Source organism: Myxocyprinus asiaticus, chromosome 42 (assembly GCF_019703515.2).
Source record: "Myxocyprinus asiaticus isolate MX2 ecotype Aquarium Trade chromosome 42, UBuf_Myxa_2, whole genome shotgun sequence".
NCBI lineage: Eukaryota > Metazoa > Chordata > Actinopteri > Cypriniformes > Catostomidae > Myxocyprinus > Myxocyprinus asiaticus.
This window is the reverse complement of record NC_059385.1, coordinates 35,381,420-35,403,252: the sequence shown is the minus strand read 5'-3', so window position 1 is coordinate 35,403,252 and position 21,833 is coordinate 35,381,420. Positions and strand designations below refer to the sequence as shown.

The window sequence follows — 21,833 nt, the reverse complement described above, 5'->3', positions numbered from 1 at the left end:
CACTGGAGTTGGGCAAGGTCCGAACACAGGGTGAGAGCCCATTCCAGGAGGTAATACCGAAGGGTGAGGACCACCCACTTGACATTCCATCTCAATAGTGCTGTACCTCAACTCTCTTACTGAGAGTTTCAGGCTTATGTACAGCACCGGATGCTCCTCCCCCTCAACCACCTGGGACAACACGGCTCCCAACCCCCTGTCCGACGCATCGGTCTGTAAAACAAAAGGGAGAGAGAAATCAGGAGTGTGTAGAAGTGGTCTGCCATCAAGTGCAGCTTTCACTTGAGTAAAAGTCTGTTGGCACATCTCTGTCCACTGGATTGGATCTGGCGCTCACTTTTTAGTAAGATCAGTCAGCGGGCTGGTGACAGTCGGATAGTTAGACACAAACCAACGGTAATAGCCTGCCAGCCCCAGGAACTGTCTCACCTCCTTTTTTGGTCTTGCGTTTTGGGCAAGTCGCAATCGCTGCGGTCTTATCAATTTGGGGACACACCTGCCTATGTCCCAAGTGGAAGTCCAGATACCGTACTTCCACCCATCCAGTTGCACACTTCTATGGGTTTTCCGTGAGCCCCGCCTGCCGCAGCAATCTGCCTGTGTCGCTGCCGGTCATTACTGTAAATGATGTCATCCAGATAGGCAGCGGCATATGCAGCGTATGGGTGGAGGATTCTGTCCATGAGCTGCTGAAACATAGCTGGGACCCCAAACAAACCGAACAGAAGGGTCACAAATTGGTGTAATCCAATCAGAGTGGAAAATGCAATTTAAAGAGTCAAGGGGATCTGCCAATATCCCTGTCAAATCCAGTGTTGAATAAAAGCGAGCCGCGCCTAACCAATCTAACAGTTCGTCAATATAAGGCATCGGATGTGCGACAAATTTAGACACCGCATTGACTTTTCGAAAATCCACACAGAACCGAACCATCGGCCTTAGTTACTAGAACCACCGGGCTGGACCAGTCACTGTAGGATTCCTCTATTACTACCATATCAAAAATGGCCTTACGTTTTTAACTTGTTTGTGTTCAGGTAAACTATAGGGGCGTACCACTACCCCTGGGGTCATCTCAGTGTGGTGTTCTATGAGATTCATGTGACCAGGCGGAGGTGAAAACATGTTGGAAAATTCCCTTTGTAATTTGTCTGCAGAACCACCGTCAGTTCAGAGTCAGCTCTGTAAACAATGGAGTCAGAGCGTGCTCTGCTGGACAAACTACGCTATGACACCAATTCTAAAGCATTGTTTTCTGCATTATATGTTCTGAAAAAAAATGTTTTCATATCGGCGCATATCTGTAAAATATACATATATATTATGAAAGGATAATATCGGCCGACCGATATATCGGTCGGGCACGAATTTTCTTTACGTTTTGCACTGCTGTTGGGTTTCTCCAAGATGCTTCACACCTGCCAGTAATCGTCCTGACCTTTGAGCAATGCCATCAATAGCATTTTTAACTTTTGAATTAAAGTTAGAGGAGAACATCAACACAGGCTGCGGATATACTCCGTGTCAAATTTATATCCTTCATAAATTGCACACTAGTATTCTCATTTATGAACCTCTATTTGACAGAGACAGTGTCAGGAGAAATCAATATTTCAAAGAAAATACAGAAATGGTCAGATACCGCGACATCCTTAACAATAGTAGATGAAATGACCTTTACTAATGAGCAGATCAAGAATGTGTCCACCTCCTAAGCAACCACATTGGCCCATTTGTTAGGGAGGGTAGAGTCACATGGGGTAACCTCCTCGTGGTCACGTTTAGTGGTTCTCGCTCTCAATGGGGTGCGTGGTAAGTTGTGCGTGGATCGCAGAGTTTAGCATGAGCCTCCACATGTGGAGTCTCCGTGGTGTCATGCACAGCAAGCCACGTGATAAGATGCGTGGACTGATGGTCTCAGAAGCGAAGGCAACTGAGATTCGTCCTCCGCCACCCAGATTGAGGAACGTAACCGCGCCACCACGAGGACTTAAAGTAGTGGGAATTGGGCATTCCAACATTGGGAGAAAAGGGGATATAAAAAAAAAATTTTTTTTAAAAAACGAATGTGTCCACGATTGTGTGTGGGTCCATCTACATACTGAGTCAGATCAAACATGTTTAAAACTGTTAGGAGTTCTTTTGGCAGTGTTGTGTTCAGGATTATCTACAGTGCATCCGGAAAGTATTCACAGCACTTCACTTTTTCCACATTTTGTTATGTTACAGCCTTATTCCAAAATGGATTAAATTCATTATTTTCCTCAAAATTCTACAAACAATACCCCATAATGACAACGTGAAAGAAGTTTGTTTGAAATCTTTGCAAATTTATAAAAAAAAAAAAAAAAAAAAAAATCCGAGACAGGATTGTATCGAGGCACAGATCTGGGGAAGGGTACAGAAACATTTCTGCAGCATTGAAGGTCCCAATGAGCACAGTGGACTCCATCATCTGTAAATGGAAGTTTGGAACCACCAGGACTCTTCCTAGAGCTGGCCGCCTGGCCAAACTGAGCGATCGGGGGAGAAGGTCCTTAGTCAGGGAGGTGAACAAGAACCCGATGGTCACTCTGACAGAGCTCCAGCGTTTCTCTGTGGAGAGAGGAGAACCTTCCAGAAGAACAAACATCTCTGCAGCACTCCACCAATCAGACCTGTATGGTAGAGTGGCCAGACGGAAGCCACTCCTCAGTAAAAGGCACATGCCAGCCCACCTGGAGTTTGCCAAAAGGCACCTGAAGGACTCTCAGCCCATGAGAAACAAAGATTGAACTCTTTGGCCTGAATGGCAAGCGTCATGTCTGGAGGAAACCAGGCACTGCTCATCACCTGGCCAATACCATCCCTACAGTGAAGCATGATGGTGGCAGCATCATGCTGTGGAGATGTTTTTCAGCAGCAGGAACTGGGAGACTCAGGATCGAGGGAAAGATGAATGCAGCAATGTACAGAGACATCCTTGTTGAAAACCTGCTCCAGAGCACTCTGGACCTCAGACTGGGGCGAAGGTTCATCTTCCAACAGGACAACGACCCCAAGCACACAGCCAAGATAACAAAGGAGTGGCTCCAGGACAACTCTGTGAATGTCCTTGAGTGGCCCAGCCAGAGCCCAGACTTGAACCCGATTGAACATCTCTGGAGAGATCTGAAAATGGCTGTGTACCGACACTCCCCATCCAACCTGATGGAGCTTGAGAGGTCCTGCAAAGAAGAATGGGAGAAACTGCCCAAAAATAGGTGTGCCAAGATTGTAGCATCATACTCAAAGACTTGAGGCTGTAATTGGTGCCAAAGGTGCTTCAACAAAGTATTGAGCAAAGGCTGTGAATACTTATGTACATGTGATTTGTTTTTCTTTTCATTTTTAATAAATTTGCAAAGATTTCAAACAAACTTTTCATGTTGTCATTATGGGGTATGGTTTGTAAAATTGAGGAAAATAATTAATTTAATCCATTTTGGAATAAGGCTGAAACATAACAAAATGTGGAAAAAGTGAAGCGCTGTGAATACTTTCCGGATGCACTGTGTATGAATGTTCAAATCCCCAGCAATAACCAAACAGTCAAATTCAGAGGAAGCTGTTGATAACGGTTCTGTAAAATCATCAACAAAGCCAGGAGAGTATTTTGGAGGCCTATAAATAATTATAATTAGAATGCGTGGAGCACCTTTTACTACAATACTTAGATATTCAAAGGTCAAGTAATCAGCAAGTGACGCTTGCATTAAAAGACATCTTTAAATATTACAGCTAATCCTCCACCTCTCCTGACAGCTCTGCAGACACTCAAAGTAAAGTTTGGAGGGGCTGATTAATTGAGGACTGTTGCACTGCAGCTGTTATCTAACCAAGTTTCATTTAGAAACAAAGTCCAGGTTGTTTGTGGTGATGAGGTCATTGACTAAAAATGACTTGTTCTTTAGTGAGTGGATGTTTTAGAGTGCTAACTTGACAGTATCTGTTTTTGACCTCACAGCACTCTCAGATTGACGTCTAATAGGCAACAGATTAGATAGGTTTGCCATCCGCCTTGAGAAGGCCTTAGTCTTCCTAACATTTAACATAACAGATATAGAAAAAACTACTGGCACAGTGGGTTCTCGCTTGTTCTGTAAACATTTGTGAGTGTTGCTGCTACCGTAGCGGGGACCCGACACATATCACCGAGAGCTGTTATCAGTTGTTTGTTGTTTACCGAAAGCAGAAGGACGATGTGTGCCCTGGTGTTGTGGCAGTGGCCAGAGAGCTCTCTCTCTGAGGGAGGGGGAGGGTGCAGGCTTTGGTGGTAGAGGGGCTTGCCATTTTTTGGTTGGTATCTGGGGGCTCGCAGCAATGGAGTGGGAGAGCTTTCTTCCAGCATACACTAGTTCTTTCATTTTCTCAGAGAAGCACAGAAGTGGGGATGTTGATGAGAGGGAGAAAGTGTGTGGTGAGAGAGGCTGTGGCTCTGGTGTTTCTGGAGGCTGAAGTATGTTATTTTGGCTCCCTTGGCTTTTTTCCAGGAATTCGTCCTTAGGTCCTGTATCTTGGAGCAGTTCTATGTCATCACAGTCTGAGTGTAGTAGGCTCTGTGTCCCTGAGCAGTGAATGTTCTGGCTGCACTGTGTTTTTGTGGGATTTGTCGATCAAATGTCCATCCAGGTGCTGAAAAGCGATCCTGAGGTCATCCAGACACTGTGGTGGTGTTTGTGTGCCATCCAGGTTGAGTGGATTTTTGCACGCTGCAGATGGATGAAGGAGGGAGAATTTGTCTTTTAGCAATTTTGCACCATGTCTTTTGGGTGGAGGCCATCTGATTTAAACAGTTCTTTTTGACTCCAGAAAAGATTGAAGTTATCAATGTAGTTCAGCCTTCTAATGTTGCAGGTTTTGTGCAGCCAAGTGTTAAGACTTAGCAACCAAGAAAACATCTGTTCCTTGGGCTGGGAGCGGTCCACTTATGAATGACTGAACTTTCAATCTCCCAAGTGTTTCAAAGAGTTAATTGAAATCCCTCTTAAGTAATTCTGACTGCTCTTTCCGAATATCATGTTTCCTCACATGTATAATAACCGATTCACAGTCTTATGGTTCAGAATGTTCAGAAGTTCAATTTTTACCTCATAAATCATTGCTCGAGGATGGCAGCACTCAGCTGTGGTGTCAGCCGAATGCCACTGCCTGCTCGACCTTGAGCTCCTGCCAGCTCCCATGTTAGCTTCTGGTTGATGTGATCTATGCCGTATCACATTTGGGGTGTTCAATGATTCAAATCTATTTTCAAGATGTATCAGGGGTAGAAGAATACCAGTATTGGTTAGTCAAGTTATATCTGGAGTGCCATTGGTTTTTGCTTTCATTTTCAGTCGCTTTTGCCACCTGTTCTACTGGTTTTTCTAAGCTCAGTATAGCCTGTCAAGGAACGTTAGATTCACAGGACTCATCGACTGTAGGCTGAGGGGGTCCACGGTGACACTCTCCTGTGTGTTCCGTCAAGGGTGGCAGTACTGCAAGTAATTTTGTTTCAAGAACGGCAATCTTTTGTAGAGGTCTATGGCAGTTTGTGCAGCAAGTGGAGTTTGATTTAAAAGGAGGCATTCTCTTTCTCACCTGTCTGTGTTGTCCCTTTTCAGGAATGTAAACTGCCGGTAGTAGGAGGCTGGTAGACTGCTTTCACAGAAAATTCCCTTTTTGTAGTAATATTTCAGTCCCAAAAGTCTCTGGTTGTGGTGTGGGTGCCAAATTAGGTCGTTTTGAGCACTATGCTGAACTTCTGATATGAAAATTAGGGATTAAAATGCAAAAGCAAGGGAGCGAAGTGCTTGTCAACCACCACTTGTATATCTGAAATCTACTTGTAAAGCTTTACAACGCAACTTCCTAAGCGTGTAACTATTTTTTTTAGAGTCTGGAAATTTTTCTGCTTCTTGAAAGCCTGAGCGAGTATATCTACATCATAAAGTACATTAGTACTTTAATTCACCAAAGTGGCATTCAACTGATCACAAAGTATAGTCAGGACATTACTGATGTAAAAAACAGCACCATCACTATTTGAAAAAAAAAGTCATTTTTGATCAAATCTAGACAGGACCCATTTCCAGCAGCCATCACTCCAACACCTTATCCTTGAGTGAACATGCAAATTTGCTAATTTGGTACTAGAAAATCACTTGCCATTATATCAAACACAGTTGAAAGCTATTTGGTTTGTTAAATGAAGCTTAACATTGCTTTGTTTTTGAGTTGCCACAGTATGCAATAGACTGGCATGTCTTAAGGAAAATGTCATTTGTCAAAAATGGCAAAGAAGAAACAGCTTTCTCTAGAAACTCGTCAGTCAATCATAGTTTTGAGGAATGAAGGCTATACAATGCTTGAAATTGAAGATTTCATACAAAGGTGTACACTACAGTCTTCAAAGACAAATGGCAACTGGCTCTAACAAGGACAGAAAGAGATGTGGAAGCCCAGATGTACAACTAAACAAGAGGATAAGTACATCAGAGTCTCTAGTTTGAGAAATAGACACCTCACATGTCCTCAGCTGACAGCTTCATTGAATTCTACCCGCTCAACACCAGTTTCATGTACAACAGCAAAGAGAAGACTCAGGGGTGCAGTTTTGAAACAGAAAAACAAAAAGAAAAGATTAGAGTGGGCAAAGAAACACAGACACTGGACAACAGAAAATTGGAAAAGTGTGTTATGGATCTTAACCCCATTGAGCTTTTGTGGGATCAGCTAGACTGTAAGGTGTGTGAGAAGTGCCAGACAAGACAGCCACATCTATGGCAAGTGCTACAAGAAGCGTGGGGTCACCTGAGTATCTGGACAAACTGACAGCTAGAATGCCAAGGATCTGCAAAGCTTTCATTGCTGCACGTGGAGGATTTTTTTGATCAGAACTCTTTGAAGTAGTTTAAGTTTTTTTTTTTTTTTACATTGTAATAGTAATTTTTCACGTTATTAATGTCCTGACTATATATTGTGATCAGTTGAATGCCACTTTGGTGAATAAAAGTACCAATTTCTTTCCATAAGAGCAAAATCTGTACATTATTCTGAACTTTTGGCCGCCAGTGTAGCTCTAAGTAACTTAAGTGGTGAACAGATAAGCTGAATGTAAACATGTCCAATGAAACTGAGGTAAGATACAGACACTTTCGACATATGTATTGCGAACATCAAAGTGTCTATTCGGAGTTACTTTTGTGGAAATTACTTAATTTAAAAGTGCTTTTTTCTCACGGTGACTTGCTCTCTCTCTCTCTCTCTATTTACACACACGCAGCAGATGCACAGACAGAGAAAGCCCAGGGCGGAGCTGACGGATTGTCCAGAGGCCAAGGCGGAGTTGGTGGACTGTCCGGAGGCCTGGGCGGAGTTGGTGGAATATCCATAGGCCAGGGCAGAACTTGCTGAGACTCAGGATACCAGGATGGAAATGGAGGATCAGGAGGCCAGGACGGAACTGGCAGAGGCTTGGAAGACTTTATGAAAAAAAGAAGGGGATATAATGAAGGAAAATATTCGAAGGTAACAAAAATCTACAGCAGTATGCTGGCTAATTACGCACTACATACAAACAAGAACCAACACAGGAACAATGAACAAGAGGGTATATACACTAGGGATGTGTGAGACTAGTCGACTAAACGGTTCTGATGCTGCTAGTTGACACTGGAATTACTAGTCGGTTAATATTTCCCCCCATTAAACTGATAATAATTTTTACACATTTACATTTGGCTTTATATTTTTACAGAGGATGCACTTAAATTACTGTCATATTAATGTTACATTTTAAATAGAATAATACAAATATTATTAAAAAAAAAAGAAAAAAAGAGGATATCTGGAGCAGATATAAAGTTTCATTTTACCTCAGGCTGCGCGTGCGTCTTCCCTCTCTCTTGCGGCGCGCGCAGGAAAATGTCCTCTCACTAGACAAGCAAACTCGGCAAAGTAGTTATGAATCACTTAGGTGGTGCGGGAATCGGCTTTCCAAATGTTTGAAAGTCCCTATGGATGTTTTCACATTTGAGTTGTCTTTAAATCTGTGCATGCTTGTACGTTATTTTTCCGCCGAGCAGGCTTTTTTAAGCGCAGGATGGCCGCATCAGGTGAGTCAAGTCCCGTCTTTCACCGGACCATGTCGACAGGTTAATTTTACTCATCAAAAAATGTATGCTTTTGAGTAGCCTAGAAAATAACTGTTTTAGACTAGGTATGCAATTTTTTTAATCTGCTGATTAAGAAGGCTATTTTCAACGAGGTGCCGACTGCCGTCTTTGATTCTGTGTGCACGTCATGTTTAGAATACATTAAGTTTATTGCAGGCTACATCAAAGGCCTATTTTTTCTATCCTATAGCTATTTTTTTTTTTCCTCTGTTATTGGTTAAGGTTCTTTACCGAACAGCTGTCATATTAGATCAATGGCTAATGCACGACTGCACGTCGTGAAATACGCGCAACTTTTCAGCTTATTTTTTTCTCTCTCATAGACTTGGCTTAGTCTACCTGTTAATTATTTTCAAGAATGTCCTGACTGTTTTAATATGGTAAGTAACTTTTATTTGTTGATTTCCATTTAGAACAGGCTTTTAGGGTTGTTCCATTGATCCTGCACTATTCATTCAATTGTTTTCAATAAATATGTCTATTAAATATTCACTAACATTGATTCAGTGAATGCGTGTCATGGTCTATATTTAGATGTACAATGATCATAATTCAAGGCGAGCACGTCTCAGATAAATGACCCTTCTCAGTGGAATTTAGCATTGGATCCGGAATAGATTAAGTATTTTAAATGGGTCGCATAAAAACATTTTTCTTTTTTTTCTTTTTTACTGTTTTCTGAAGGTTGGTTTCTCTTTAGACAAGTCAACTAGTCGGTTACAAAACTTCCGTTTTAACGTCCTAATATACAGGTGCATCTCAATAAATTAGAATGTCGTGGAAAAGTTCATTTATTTCAGTAATTCAACTCAAATTGTGAAACTCGTGTATTAAATAAATTCAATGCACACAGACTGAAGTAGTTTAAGTCTTTGGTTCTTTTAATTGTGATGATTTTGGCTCACATTTAACAAAAACCCACCAATTCACTACCTCAAAAAATTAGAATACATCATAAGACCAATAAAAAAAACATTTTTAGTGAATTGTTGGCCTTCTGGAAATTATGTTCATTTACTGTATATGTACTCAATACTTGGTAGGGGCTCCTTTTGCTTTAATTACTGCCTCAATTTCGCGTGGCATTGAGGTGATCAGTTTGTGGCACTGCTGAGGTGGTATGGAAGCCCAGGTTTCTTTGACAGTGGCCTTCAGCTCATCTGCATTTTTTGGTCTCTTGTTTCTCATTTTCCTCTTGACAATACCCCATAGATTCTCTATGGGGTTCAGGTCTGGTGAGTTTGCTGGCCAGTCAAGCACACCAACACCATGGTCATTTAACCAACTTTTGGTGCTTTTGGCAGTGTGGGCAGGTGCCAAATCCTGCTGGAAAATGAAATCAGCATCTTTAAAAAGCTGGTCAGCAGAAGGAAGCATGAAGTGCTCCAAAATTTCTTGGTAAACGGGTGCAGTGACTTTGGTTTTCAAAAAACACAATGGACCAACACCAGCAGATGACATTGCACCCCAAATCATCACAGACTGTGGAAACTTAACACTGGACTTCAAGCAACTTGGGCTATGAGCTTCTCCACCCTTCCTCCAGACTCTAGGACCTTGGTTTCCAAATGAAATACAAAACTTGCTCTCATCTGAAAAGAGGACTTTGGACCACTGGGCAACAGTCCAGTTCTTCTTCTCCTTAGCCCAGGTAAGACGCCTCTGACGTTGTCTGTGGTTCAGGAGTGGCATAACAAGAGGAATACGACAACTGTAGCCAAATTCCTTGACACGTCTGTGTGTGGTGGCTCTTGATGCCTTGACCCCAGCCTCAGTCCATTCCTTGTGAAGTTCACCCAAATTCTTGAATCGATTTTGCTTGACAATCATAAGGCTGCGGTTCTCTCGGTCGGTTGTGCATCTTTTTCTTCCACACTTTTTCCTTCCACTCAACTTTCTGTTAACATGCTTGGATACAGCACTCTGTGAACAGCCAGCTTCTTTGGCAATGAATGTTTGTGGCTTACCCTCCTTGTGAAGGGTGTCAATGATTATCTTCTGGACAACTGTCAGATCAGCAGTCTTCCCCATGATTGTGTAGCCTAGTGAACCAAACTGAGAGACCATTTTGAAGGCTCAGGAAACCTTTGCAGGTGTTTTGAGTTGATTAGCTGATTGGCATGTCACCATATTCTAATTTTTTGAGATAGTGAATTGGTGGGTTTTTGTTAAATGTGAGCCAAAATCATCACAATTAAAAGAACCAAAGACTTAAACTACTTCAGTCTGTGTGCATTGAATTTATTTAATACACAAGTTTCACAATTTGAGTTGAATTACTGAAATAAATGAACTTTTCCACGACATTCTAATTTATTGAGATGCACCTGTATACACACATGGGCTAACAAGACGAGGAACACCTCGGATACAATCAGGAGGGAAACCATGAAAACAAACATGACAATGATTACAAAACTTTCAAAATAAAATTTCTTGGGGGGAAAACATAAGAATGACATGACATTATGTCACTTATCTATGACTATAGAGAGCATGTCAATACAAAAACAGGCATTTCAGGCAATTTAGAATTCCCGGTCTGACTTTAAGGTCCGAAAAGAGGATGTCAGGCAAAAAAAGGATGTGTTGTCACCCTATAACAAGAAGATATTGTAGCTTTTCCTACTTTTTTATTTGTCACATCTCTTCAGACAGTTTTGCCACATCCCTTGGTGAATTTTGTGAAAATAGGCTATGAAAATGTCTAATACTTGTTACGCTCCCTCTTAAAGGAATATATTTTCTATAGTCCTCATCTATGGCAGGGTCATCAGACAAAAATGTTGACTCATATCACAGATGATCTGAATAGGTCCTGATATTTCCAGAAGGGACAAAAGCTTCACTGATTGATGAAGAACATTGGTAAGTTATCCATGTCTGCTTGTTCAAGCTTTCCCTGCAGATCACTGCATCAGCTATTACTTCACACAGTGTGCTGTGGGCAGCAGGATAGTCTTAATGTTCTCATCATTTAGTCCACAGAGTCTTCCTGTGTGAGAAGCTCAAGTGTTTCTCCAGCGGGAGTTCTTCTGGGAATGCTTGAGGAAACCTGCTCTTCTACTGCAGGAGATACTGACTGCTAAACTTCTTAACTAGATCATCTGCAGACGCAGATACCACGAGTGCAGGAAAAGCTTTCATCAAAGCTTCAAAGGTCAGTCAAAGATAAATCATGCATAATGAGCCCTGAGACACTCACGTTTGACTGATGTTATTACATTTCTCTCTCACACTCACTTCTGAGATCCAGTAATTTACAAGTTCCTTATTTTTTCAGCATCTAAAATTTTCAGCATTGAAAGATTAGAGATGCTTGTGCTGAATATCACAGATGTGTGTATTTTTTTATTAGTGGTGTTATAAGACAAGTATCACTATTACTGTAGCTCATGATTAGTTTTACTGAACTGAACAAACCCCTAACTTAAGCCTTATTCACTAACCACACTCAATCAGCTTAAACAGGCACAATCGGTGCTACTATAGCACTGCATCTTAAGAATTTAAATTAAGTCATTGTCACTGCAGCGCAAAATGCCTCCTCTCTGTGTAAATTAGGCTCATTATAGATTGAGCTTTCTTCACAAAGATGAATAAAGTGCAGTTTTTATTTTGTCCAGCGCAATGAAGATCATGCTATAACTGCCTATACACTGTTTGTGTACTTTTTCTATCAATCTTGGCAGGAGTAATTCATCAAATAATTATCAGGTTATTGAGAAGAGCATTGGCATTTAATACAGATGGCAAAAGTTACACGGCATACAGTACATTCAGATGTGTGGTGTAGTCAAGCACACTTTCAGCATGTTAAAGTGATGAGGAGTCTGGATGACAGTAGTGGAGTGATGCTGTACAGTCCCAGCAGAAGGTGCCAGATCGCGGCGGTCTGCTGTATCCTCCACTATATAATGCTCAGAATCGGCCCTGCAAATTGTGTTCAGCACAGATTTCACGGGCACGTTTGCACTGTTGGCTGATCTGCGTAATACCTTTAGTGGATTGAGTGCTCAACTTGCGCAGACAGCGTGTGAAAAAAACTGCACTTTTACCGGGCACAATTCATTCTATGAATTCCCCCCACAGCGTTAACTCAGGAAGTCAAACTACCATTTTAACATCTGGAAATTATATACTTCACCTTCAAGTTACAATCATTTACCTGCATCATGTATGTTTGTTTATCACAGAAGCTTGTTGTAATCTTCACATAAACCACCCCTGGGGTATTAAGAGAGCTGTAGTCATTTTATCATTTTGAATACTGTCAACTGTGATTCTTTGGCATTTAAAAACTACAGTGCTGTATTTCTATTGAGGAGATGAAGAATATAAAATTATGAAATAAAAACCGTGCATAAGTAGCATTACTCAAGGTTAGTATGCTCAGGGAAGCAGAAAAGAGGAAGTAATTCAATTTGACAACAGCCATTTCACTACAGGCAGGAAGCCAAATGTTTTAGGATGATACATATAACAGAAGAGTCTTTACGCACCACTAGAGCAGTTTCAGAATGCATTTACACTGCAAGGTCTACTGCACAGATCCAATATTTTGACGCATCTGATTTTTTGTCCCACCTAGATCACTAAAGACAAAATTAACTGTGTTAACATTTTGGCCAAAAAGTGCATTTGACCATTCAGGTCTACACAGGCACATAGCATTCCTGATAAAAAGCATGGGTCATTTTAAATTTTGAAAGGTCTCTAACTTTAGACAGGTGCAAAATGCTAAAAAATAAATAAATAGCAAGGCGTGTCACAACAGTCAAAGACGTCTGTCTAGCGCATGTTTACATAAGAAAAAAAAAAAAAAATAGCACAGATGGACGCAAAGAACGCATCATGTTTGACCAGCCCCTATAAAAGCACTGTTGTAGTAATCTGTCTCTATTCTGTGTTTTTTGTATATGCACATGCATTATATTCCACTATGAGTGTCATCACACCAGGGGCAGTTCTAGAGTCTGTGAAAATTCAGGGATTAGCCCAGACCTTTGATGAAATATCAGAATATAATACACTTAATGAAACAAGTTTGAACGATACATTTATGAGGCGTCAATTATATAGTAAATCTTTAAATGTTACTGAAACCAAAACTAAAAAGGTCCTACTAACTTTTGACTCAGCCATTTGCTGAAAGATCAGAAATTGCGTGCTTGTAACACTATGTACATTAAAACGTGCTTTAAAAACACTATTCTATTGATTCGTTCGATACATAGAGCGACAATTAAAAATAGCGAAGAGGAAACGCAAGAACTCGTCCTGAGGTAACTGGACAAACTCAATGCAAAACAGATTGCTGTCAACTGTATGATATGAAAATAAAACAAACAATATACTGAGTTCTGAAGCCACTGTTTCTATTGTCTAATCAATTCTTTATTCATCTGCACCAATTCAAACTGAATTTCAATCCGTAATATATATTTATTATAGGCCCTACATATTATATTTATATATATATATATATTTGAATTATTATGCATTTTTTATCTGAATTGTCTTTATTTGGGGCCTTTATCAGCAAATAATGATGTATGCAATTAATTGCAATTAATTTAATTAATCAGCATGTCATGTAATTAATTAGATTAAATGTTTTTTATTTGTTTGACATCCCTAAATTTTGTATCAACTTTTTATGAAGAACTGGCACTTCTGACATCACTATGATGATAAAAAACTTTGGGGCTTGCCAAAGCAAAACAAAGGACATTGTGGGTATAATTAATTGTCAAGCTGACTTCTGCTTGTTCAGTGACTTTCTAGATGTATTGTATTACATTGATGTTAAATATTTTTAACTTTTAGGTCTTTAGAGTCATTTGAAGGTGAAAATCTCCATCATACCAGAATTAAGTTTTTATACCTCTACAAATATTTATTTTATGATTTAAGCACACCGATGTTGCAGGTAATTCAAGCACATCATAACAGACACTCCATTTAAAGAGCAAATCCCCATTATAGATGAGCAGTACTGATGAAATGACATCTATGTTTACTCTGCTGAAACACTCTCTAAAGTCTTTATGGCAGGTTTATAGTCAGTTTATTATTCATCATGAATTCTGTTGATCGAGTGTGATCCAAACACTTCCGGATGTACTGCAGTCTGAGTTCCACGGAGGACATATTGACCTCATTGCTTACAAACAGTCTTCACAGAAACCCCAGAGGTATCATCAGAATCAATTGCAATTCCAGGGTTTACCTTATTCTGATTAAAATTAAATGCATTAGCTCATGAACACATTCATTTTTCTATCTAAAATAAGCTCTCTGAGCAACCACCCAAAACAGCACAGCAATGGATTCGAAAATACTGGGAAAAGTTGTAAGGTTCCAACATTGTTGTGGTGAATTTGTCACAGGCAAGCAGCAGAAACACTATCCTCAGAAAATAGGAAAACCTTAATTTACTTTTTGTCATAATTTCATTGAAGGGCTAACTTGTGTCTGTCATCTGTCAGTGTCTGAGGTGCTGACAGAATCGGAGTCTCAATGAATCCATGACATAATGCTGTGTCAGTCCCTGTCCTGAGCTACATGATAAACAATTTCTCCATGGGGCCCGTCAGGCTTCAGCAGCCCATGATGCACCCTTACATCAGTACTGTCCTCCAGCAGCATAATTCTGCATTCAGAGCATAACATCAAACACATGCAGTACAACACAACATCACAAAATACAGAGCTGGAAGATCAACATTACGAGTTAACAGAATAAGTGGATTTTTACATTAAACTGCCTCACTATTCTTATTTTTTCCATAAATATTGTCATGAAGCCAAAAGCACATTTAGAACTGCACTGTATAAGCCCACTGTAGACCCTTCAGCATGAACTCATTTAACATGAACATGTAATCTTTATATAAATGTAGATCTAAAACAGAAGTATGGCTGAATTCAATATTATTCACATGCTTAATATCTATCAGCTCATATTTCTCTTCTGTTGACAGCAAACGTGAAAATTGAGCATCTATACTCTGAGTTATGAAGTTTGAAGTGTTTTTATTATTTCAAAAGCGCAATATGACCCCTTTAAACATTTAGTCTTAAATCTGAAGTGTGTAATTTCTGTGCCACTAGTGTCAGCAAACAGAACTGCAAACAATGATTGTTTTCAAACAGGTTTCCCAAACCCAAGTGCCATTGGTCAGACAAGCAGGTACTCCTGCCCCAAACATCATCACTGCTTTAAAAAGAAATACAAGAATTTCAAATGCATTTGTAAAATGAATACTTCCGTTACATATTTAATGATGTTGTGATCAAAAAATTACAGAGGCAGGAAAAGTATTTGGTGAGAACATTATGTAGGCCTATCTTGGGCATTTACCAAAGTAACTTATATATATATATATACACACACACACACATATACAGGTGCATCTCAATAAATTAGAATGTCGTGGAAAAGTTCATTTATTTCAGTAATTCAACTCAAATTGTGAAACTCGTATTAAATAAATTCAATGCACACAGACTGAAGTAGTTTAAGTCTTTGGTTCTTTTAATTGTGATGATTTTGGCTCACATTTAACAAAAACCCACCAATTCACTATCTCAAAAAATTAGAATATGGTGACATGCCAATCAGCTAATCAACTCAAAACACCTGCAAAGGTTTCCTGAGCCTTCAAAATGGTCTCTCATTTTGGTTCACTAGGCTACACAATCATGGGGAAGACTGCTGATCTGACAATTGTCCAGAAGACAGTCATTGACACCCTTCACAAGGAGGGTAAGCCACAAACATTCATTGCCAAAGAAGCTGGCTGTTCACAGAGTGCTGTATCCAAGCATGTTAACAAAGTTGAGTGGAAGGAAAAAGTGTGGAAGAAAAAGATGCACAACCAACCGAGAGAACCGCAGCCTTATGAGGATTGTCAAGCAAAATCGATTCAAGAATTTGGGTGAACTTCACAAGGAATGGACTGAGGCTGGGGTCAAGGCATCAAGAGCCACCACACACAGGCATGTCAAGGAATTTGGCTACAGTTGTCGTATTCCTCTTGTTAAGCCACTCCTGAACCACAGACAACGTCAGAGGCATCTTACCTGGGCTAAGGAGAAGAACTGGACTGTTGCCCAGTGTTCCAAAGTCCTCTTTTCAGATGAGAGCAAGTTTTGTATTTCATTTGGAAACCAAGGTCCTAGAGTCTGGAGGAAGGGTGGAGAAGCTCATAGCCCAAGTTGCTTGAAGTCCAGTGTTAAGTTTCCACAGTCTGTGATGATTTGGGGTGCAATGTCATCTGCTGGTGTTGGTCCATTGTGTTTTTTGAAAACCAAAGTCACTGCACCCGTTTACCAAGAAATTTTGGAGCACTTCATGCTTCCTTCTGCTGACCAGCTTTTTAAAGATGCTGATTTCATTTTCCAGCAGGATTTGGCACCTGCCCACACTGCCAAAAGCACCAAAAGTTGGTTAAATGACCATGGTGTTGGTGTGCTTGACTGGCCAGCAAACTCACCAGACCTGAACCCCATAGAGAATCTATGGGGTATTGTCAAGAGGAAAATGAGAAACAAGAGACCAAAAAATGCAGATGAGCTGAAGGCCACTGTCAAAGAAACCTGGGCTTCCATACCACCTCAGCAGTGCCACAAACTGATCACCTCCATGCCACGCCGAATTGAGGCAGTAATTAAAGCAAAAGGAGCCCCTACCAAGTATTGAGTACATATACAGTAAATGAACATACTTTCCAGAAGGCCAACAATTCACTAAAAATGTTTTTTTTATTGGTCTTATGATGTATTCTAATTTTTTGAGATAGTGAATTGGTGGGTTTTTGTTAAATGTGAGCCAAAATCATCACAATTAAAAGAACCAAAGACTTAAACTACTTCAGTCTGTGTGCACTGAATTTATTTAATACACGAGTTTCACAATTTGAGTTGACTTACTGAAATAAATTAACTTTTCCACGACATTCTAATTTATTGAGATGCACCTGTGTGTGTGTATATATATATATATATATAGTTTTACAGTTACTCTCGAGCACTTTTGCATTTCTGCCTAATAAATCATAAAAGAACAATTAAGGTCCTTTGTGCTAGAACGCTTACTTGTCTAACTTTGGTTAAAAAAATAACTATGGTAAATTCAAATAGCACATGAACCACAGGCAGGGCTGGAGTGGGTTACATTTTTTAAAAAGAAAATAATGATCACTGTCCAGTTCTTTATCCTTCACATACAGGCCCAGACATTTTTTTTTTTTTTTTTTGCATTTTCTGCAATGATTAAGCAAACTGTGGAAGGGACTTAAAGTAAAATGTCTTCAATAGCGCTGAGATTACTATACTTTTGTTGGTGGCTGAAAGCATACCCAAATTAGTCACAGTATTTAATAAACAAACAGGCAAGGGGTTGGGTCTGTGAAGAACTTTTGTGAGTGACAGAGGATGCAATTCTGCAGAAATCTTCTGCAGAGTTCTGCTTGTGCAGATTGCGTCTGGGCCTGCTCATATGACATTTCAGATTTAAAGTTAAAATCACTTTGATTTCGGGGTACCTGGATAGCTCAGCGAGTATTGACGCTGACTACCACCCCTGGAGTCGCGAGTTCGAATCCAGGGTGTGCAAAGTGACTCCAGCCAGGTCTCCTAAGCAACCAAATTGGCCCGGTTGTTAGGGAGGGTGGAGTCACATGGGGTAACCTCCTAGTGGTCACGATTTGTGGTTCTCGCTCTCAATAGGGCACGTGCCAAGTTGTGCGTGGATCGTGGAGAGTAGCATGAGCCTCCACATGCAGAGTCTCCATAGTGTCATGCACGTTAAGCCACGTGAGATGCGCGGATTGACGGTCCCAGGAGGAGGCAATTGAGACTTGTCCTCCACCACCTGGATTGAGGTGAATAACCGCGCCACCACAAGGACCTACTAAGTACTGGGAATTGGGCATTCCAAATTGGGAGAAAAGGGGATAAAAATAAATACAAATAAATAAATAAATAATAAAATCACTTTGATTTCAGCTTTAACATACAACTTCATTGCAAAAATAGATGAATTTTAATTTAATACTAAAGTATGACCATTTTTCTTACTACAATTTAGTTTTTACCTTGGCAAATTACAAACTTAGAGAATAGTAATTGTACATAAATATTTCAAAATGAACACTCAATTTCTTTTTACGTTAAGTGTTTTACAATGTTGCTGTGCTTAAAAGTATAACAGAGAAATGATGTGTAGAAATTATTACACTTTCTCTTTTTCACTTTTTTGCACTGTCACACGCTGACATTGTGGCAGTCAGTCAGATACAAAAGTCGAACGTAAGAGTGCAAACGAAAGGAAATGTTTGGCATGTCTGGACAGGCAGTACCATCCATCCATCTGTGTTTCAGCTCACAGATTGAGGGCAGATGGTGAGATGAATGCTTTCAAAAGAGCACCATGGACTGGTGGGTGGAGATGTCCGACACATCGTTCTGTTCACAACACTGCAGACATCTGTCCATTAGCTCAAACTGAATGTTTGTAGAACAGGAATGTTTGATATTGATGCTCTTGCAACAATCTTGACATCATATATTTTGTTAAATGATCTTGGGAAGCAGATGACGGAAGTATCAGGCCTGTGCTGCGTTGTCACTACACCCTACATTCATTGATCATGTACTTGTGCTTCATGCATTGCAAAATTAAAACATTTGGCTGAACACTGTTGCTAATTCTGCTGATTTAAATATAAACAAGGGTAAAGTTATCTACTTTATGTTAGCTGGCAAGATGACTTTAAAAAACAATAGAAATGCAAGAATGACTTGTGAAGCATCAGTTAGAGAGCATTGAATATTCTAAACAAATCACTGAATGTCATCATTTTCCATCAAAAGTCTGTTTTCATAGTTGTCAAATTAAAAATCCAGTGGAAAACTCACGGCCAGCAAGGCCTTCTCTACTAACCTAACGTAAATATATCAATACCTTTTTCTCTTTCATTAATATGTATATTTATGCAGCCTGATCTCATTAATATACGTATCTATTTGTATGTTAATATAAAAATGGAACAAAATTCAGTACAAAAGTAGTCCAAAGTGTGATGCGCTGCATCTGATGTGCTCCCAGATGGCATACAGTAGCACTGTGTGTGGTAGAGAGTGGAATTTAAATTACTAAAATCACTGTAAATCTTCACCTGATGCACACTGTAACAGTTGTCATATCTCATTCAAACATACATCGCAGAATAAGGCATGTCGCAAATGGTCAATATACAATTGAGAGCAAATGAGCATTTGACATCACTGCCGTAAAACCACTGGTCGTAATGCATCTTGGGAGGCGCAATTTTTTAATTTTGAAAACAAAACCAACGTGGGTTGACTGTTACAGCGGGTGCAACTGCGCTGCGGTGGATGGAGACGGAGATTGTTGAATAAAAGGCTTGAATTTGGGTCTGTTCATCACAGAAAGCAATCTGAAGATTTGGATTACAGCTAACAAATTTATGGAAAAATTGTATTATTGTTTTATGGTGCTTTTGTGGTTTATTTTGTTTTTTGGCATATTCTGAAAACTCCTTTTGTGTCCTATGGCAAATAAAAATAATTAAATGCTTAATAAATGATTAAACGATTACTGAGTAATTATTCACTTTAACATTTTAAAGTTTAGTCTTGGTTAAAGTGATATAATCCTTTAAAAATGTTGTATAGGGCATCAGAAATCACACAGAACTGAAAGAAACTTAAAATATAATAATGTCAACTGCATTAAATAAATGTGATGGCATTTAACTAATCTCATTGATTATAAATGAAATGTAATTAACTGGTTAATTCTATGAATTATTCAATATTAATCCATTCAAACAGTACAAGTAAACATCTGTAAATTTCTATGGGTGTTAATATGTAAAATGATGATGTTTAGATGCTGTCAATGTCAATATTGTCTATGCAAACATAAGAGAATGTATGTTAGCTTGAACTAAACTTTATGTAAGCATACATACGAATTCTCATGAGATCACGTTGCTTTATGTATATACGTCTTTTTGCTTTTCACTCCTGATTCTGTAGACCTCATCACTGCATAGATGAAGTTTATCCAATCAGATTTTATTCCTAGCCATTTACAAACAAAGTGAGAGTCTGAGCTCCCACCCCTTCATGCTTTCAGTATTTACAGTGGATCCCTAAACAATCCAAATGAATAGGTTTTTAATGTCAGACTGTCAGATTCATCAGCCTATAACTTTTTTTTTTTATTTTTTTTTTTATTTGGTACATGAAGTCTTTTATGTCCCTGCAGAGGCCTTCTAGCGGGCCTTGAGTTACCCAATCATGCTTAAGTGATTATGTATGTGAACAGATTTAAGATCGCAAGAAATAGGATTGCTGAATCTCACTTCAAATAATCTCTGGTAAGTTTGTTTTCTCATTTCTTTATTGCTTACAATGAGTTTGACGATTATTTTAGGCTGGTGATTTCTCATTAAATGCAGTGATCCGGATTCACATTAAAGCATCATTTTTTTTTCTTTTCTAGGGACAGAGTCACACTACGGAGCCCAGGCAGAGGACAGGCAGATAATTTATTTTCTGAAATTGTTTTGCGTTTCCTCACAATGCATTTTGAATTCTCTTTTTTGCATTTTTTTTTTTTTTATTGATTCATATATTAAACAAAGAAAAGCAAAACATATAAAAAGAATCCATATTTAACCCCCACTATTACCCCTCCCCCTCTCAATCCCCAAACTGACCCTCAACATTATCCCAGTGGTCACACATGATTATCGATGAAGAAAATTTTATATACAGGTGCATCTCAATAAATTAGAATGTCGTGGAAAAGTTCATTTATTTCAGTAATTCAACACAAATTGTGAAACTCGTGTATTAAATAAATTCAATGCACACAGACTCAGTGCAGGCTCACATTTAACAAAAACCCACCAATTCACTATCTCAAAAAATTAGAATACATCATAAGACCAATAAAAAAAAACATTTTTAGTGAATTGTTGGCCTTCTGGAAAGTATGTTCATTTACTGTATATATACTCAATACTTGGTAGGGGCTCCTTTTGCTTTAATTACTGCCTCAATTCGGCGTGGCATGGAGGTGATCAGTTTGTGGCACTGCTGAGGTGGTATGGAAGCCCAGGTTTCTTTGAGCTGAAGGCCACTGTCATCTGCATTTTTTGGTCTCTTGTTTCTCATTTTCCTCTTGACAATGGGGTTCAGGTCTGGTGAGTTTGCTGGCCAGTCAAGCACACCAACACCATGGTCATTTAACCAACTTTTGGTGCTTTTGGCAGTGTGGGCAGGTGCCAAATCCTGCTGGAAAATGAAATCAGCATCTTTAAAAAGCTGGTCAGCAGAAGGAAGCATGAAGTGCTCCAAAATTTCTTGGTAAACGGGTGCAGTGACTTTGGTTTTCAAAAAACACAATGGACCAACACCAGCAGATGACATTGCACCCCAAATCATCACAGACTGTGGAAACTTAACACTGGACTTCAAGCAACTTGGGCTACGAGCTTCTCCACCCCTCCTCCAGACTCTAGGACCTTGGTTTCCAAATGAAATACAAAACTTGCTCTCATCTGAAAAGAGGACTTTGGAACACTGGGCAACAGTCCAGTTCTTCTTCTCCTTAGC

At 39.6% G+C, this 21,833-nt stretch overlaps 1 protein-coding gene across 1 annotated transcript in view; it reads right to left on the bottom strand.

Moving 5' to 3' along the window:
* Positions 1–21,833, bottom strand: part of LOC127432339 (chondroitin sulfate synthase 3-like) — a 135,148-nt gene that overhangs the window by 97,459 nt on the left and 15,856 nt on the right. The window lies entirely within an intron of this gene.